The sequence below is a fragment of the Lipophrys pholis genome, assembly GCF_963383615.2.
Source record: "Lipophrys pholis genome assembly, chromosome: 8".
NCBI classification, from domain to species: Eukaryota; Metazoa; Chordata; class Actinopteri; order Blenniiformes; family Blenniidae; genus Lipophrys; species Lipophrys pholis.
The window spans coordinates 10995130-10999224 of record NC_137630.1 but is presented as its reverse complement, the minus strand read 5'-3'; the positions used below and the strand labels follow the sequence as shown (position 1 = coordinate 10999224).

At 39.0% G+C, this 4095-nt stretch overlaps 1 long non-coding RNA gene across 1 annotated transcript; it reads left to right on the top strand.

The window, feature by feature from the left end:
• Positions 1-161: 161 nt before the first annotated feature.
• Positions 162-1541, top strand: LOC308113745. The gene is made up of 3 exons (XR_013935572.1): positions 162-277; positions 501-559; positions 1310-1541. It is a non-coding gene; the product is annotated as an uncharacterized lncRNA (long non-coding RNA).
• Positions 1542-4095: the final 2554 nt, after the last annotated feature.

Here is a 4095-nt window from a genome sequence, read left to right as displayed (position 1 = left end):
TAGCAGTGAAATGTGTCGTGTCTCTGACGCAGTGGACAGCAGCGAGTCCTCTGGGGAGTGCACAAACCTCTTCAGCAGCTCCGAGCGCAGCTGCCTGTCGGCCATCAGCGGAGAGGTGGTGGACGACTCGTCCTACATATCCCAGAGTTCACAGCCCCGCACGTCGCTGTGCCGCACGCCCAGCCTGAGGAATAACGGCTCGCCAACAGTGGCCAAAAAGAAGCCAGGTGTCGTCTCCAAACCTCCACATCCAGCTCATGCTCTGGTGCAGGTGAAGGTAGAATAACGTCACCTGGTTACTCACTGTATGAGCTGAAGGTGGCGCTCTCACTCACGTGTGGTCTTCGTTTAAGGAAGGTTTTGCTTTCATAAGATGTAAATGTTTTACTACTATGCAGGTTTGAGGTTTTAAGTCAAGGAGAACAAAAAGACAAACAAGAAAATAACAGCGTGCATGAGGGTAATAGATATTATATAAGTACTGGTGTTTTGCCTTTCAGGGTGATGAAATTATAATCGGAAAATCAACAGAAGTTTAACCACCAAGCCCCAGAAGAAGGTAACGATCGCACACAGATACATTCCAACCCTTGAAAAACGGCTAAATTGTTTAATTGCCATAATATTTTACTGAATAACTTTTTTTTATAAGCAATTGTTGTCTCACATGTAGAAAATATTTAAAAACAAACCTCTGATTTTACTTCACACAGAAGATAAAGCCCGTTATCACTGCACAACTTTGCAAACTTTACACTTAAGAATCCACTGTTTCTCATCAGGTGTATTTCACTTTTGGTTTTAAAATGTCAGTTCATGGACAATGTTATTGGGACATCTCTTTTCAAAATAATGTAATATGCATTAGTCATGTAATAGTAGAATACTAAATAATGAGATATCAGAACAGCATTTTGATCAGATACTAACAGTAAGATTGTAGCATCAGTACATTACATTACATTTCAGTACATTAGTTCACCCACACCAGAGGTCCATTAGCCTTTAGGAAATAAAGGCTAAAGTAGTAACAATCTCTGAAACCAAAAAACCTTTTGTAGATGTGTTGTTTGTTTTTTCATTCCAAATAATGTGCATGTTTTGCTGCTCCGGGCAAATTTTATTTGGTGGAAAATTGACCAAAACAGCTCTTTAGGTCATAAAGGTTACACCTCCTGAATCCATCCTTCAGGCCAGTTTTGACCCTCAGGCTGTATGTTTCACACCACAGTACAAACAGTCTCCTAATCCTCTTTATTTTATTTTTTATACCAGTTACTCTTCTAAAACATTTTAACTATTGTTGCAGATTGAAAGTGGACACAAGCTGCTGGAGTCCGCTCCAGTCGCCCTGGACACCTAACAGTCATCTGTGAGGAGAAACGTCTCTCGTAGCTGCACAGTCATGAAGCAGGAACATTTTCTGGTCACAGGATGTTGTTTTTGTTTTTTTACCCCTACTGATCTGTGGAAGGCCTTGAGGTTTGGTGTGGCTATATCCTACTTCAGCTGTTCAGAACGTGACTCCGATGATCATGAGACTGCCTCGTGCAGCGGGAAGAGGATGCTGCTGCATGTGTGCTCTTTCTGTTACACGCATCATGATGTGACTGGTGTCGGCTCACTTCAATTCAGCATTGTTTCAATGCACAAACACAGAATATGTACATTTGTCCACAATGTGTCTTTCATTGATTTTGGTTCATTATTTCCCTTCACACCCTCTGAACTTGTTTTATGCAGCCAGAATGAGCTGCTGTTTTTTTCCATATTTACACATTAAAAACTTTTATTACATATTTTTAAGTGTAATGTATAATGCAGCTGCCTGTGAAGCTCTCAAATATTCCACAACGTGGTTTAAGTGTTCAGTGAATTAAATCTTTTTCATTTGATTGTCTTCTCTGACGACAGACCACATCACTACAGACACCCCTGCTAGACTTTTCAGACTTTTCATTCACAGCATTTACATTGGATCCATATAACAAATAAAATGCTTTGTTTTCATGCTAATTAGATGCTTGGTTTGAAATTCCAGTTAAATCTATATTTTTTATAAAAGCAGCTTTTGGTATTGCAGTAAAAGTTACTCAAATAAACTCGATTACACTCAAATGAATTTGAGTTAAGTTTACGAAAATGTTTTTTTTTCTAGATGAAATAGTAGTTATAATCCCCACTGATGCTGTTTATCAGATGTTTTTGTCAAAATCAACCTGAAAAAAGGTATTCAACCTCCCCCCCCCCCCCCCCAGAAGCTGCAGGGCTGCTCCACACTTTGAAAACCACTCCTATATAAAGTTATAAAGACCAGTCAGCTGTAACACACAGCGAATAAGACTTTTGCTTCCTGTGCAGCTTCTACAGTGATTGTACGCAAACATAAAAGGAATCAATGTTTTATGAGAAGGGAAAAACACGCAGGAACCACAGATGAAGACCACACCAGTTCAAGCAAATCATCACTCGTGCTGTTTACCTTTATTATTATTCTCTCGCCGGGACAAACTACATTGTCTCCACAGCAAATGAACACAGTGAAGTCCAGTTGAAGGAAGGAGCTATTCGCTGGCCTGGAGCCCAGGAAAAACAAGTTAATGGCCATAAATGGAGAAGATTGTCGCTTCTGGCCTACACTGATATATAGATGAATCTAGATATCTCACACACAAAAAGTATTTCTTTGGTGACATATTTACTTCAGCTGTTTTTATAAGCTTTACTTTAAATTAGTTTATTTTCATTTTCCTGCATTGAATATGAAGGACAGACCACTAGCCTGCGTGCTCCCACACCTCGGTTTTATTTACTAAGTTGTGTTTAATGCAGAGAAACAAGGTCCTAGAAAACTTGCCAGTCTGCAGTGAAGCAACAAACTACAGCGTGTCAACAGATAAGATGACAAAAACCACTCGCCGTCGTTCAGGGTCCACTAAAGGTTTCATATGGATCAATATACCAGCTTCACTTTTATTTAAAGTGACCATCACACATTAGTAATTTTCTAATTGTTTGAATGTTGTTGGTTCTTTTGTATTGTTTTGTTTTCTTGGATTTCACTGATCTGTGTTTTGGAGCCTTTGTGATTTTATTTGGTTATCTTTGCAAATTGTACAGTAGCAAAGTCATGGTGGGAAAATCTTTGGCCAGATTATTGACTTCTTTCTTTTAAAGCCACTGTGGTCAATCCATGTTCTTACTGTTTTGTATTATTTTCTTGACTGGTTACTTTCTCTTTTTAGCTGTTTTTATTAAGGCTGATATTTGATTTGTGAGGTTGGTGCAGATGTTTGGTTTGTCTGAACTTGGAAGGATGGTATAGCAGTAATTTGAGGATGTGAACCCAGACTGATGTTCCTCTTCCTCACTCCACAGAAACAATCCTCCAGACTCACATCTGGAGACACTTGCAAAAGCTCTCATGTGTCTGTCTGCCAACACATCCCCATTTTCCTTTGTTTTGTTGTTCTTTATTTCATCTTTCCGTTGTGCTCCTCTACCTATAGCTGAATGCATGTCAGTATTTTCTCTTTAGCCTACAGATTAAATCTTTTCTAATTTCCTCGGCTAACCAGGCTGGTGGGAAACATCCACATAGTGAGGTTGACAAACTGTAACTAAAATACTCATCATGCTTTCTCTTCTTATAAACCGAAAGGAATGAAGATTGTATGCTGAAATGGTGTTCATGTTGACATGAAGTAATATATAACATAAATAATTTATGAAATAAAATGTGTTTGTTTGGATTTCTTCTGACTACGGAGCAGAGTTTTGTTCGACAGTAGGTGTTAATATCATTGTTGGGGGTTGGACCGTAAACAAAAATATCTCAACAGCAATTTCTGGGCATGTGTCGGTGAATAAATCCTTCAGAAGGCTGCTGCAGACTGGATGCATATGGTTTCATAGCTTAAATGTTTTAGAAGTGAAGGAGGATGAGAACCCCCAGTCCAAAGAGCTTCAACCAACTTCAACTGTGTCACCATGTTGAATCTTTTGATTGAATCCTGAACTTAATGCTTTTTACACTGTAGGACATCACCGTTAACAGGTGACATTCAGGGCCAATAAATAATAATGTGGGTAAGT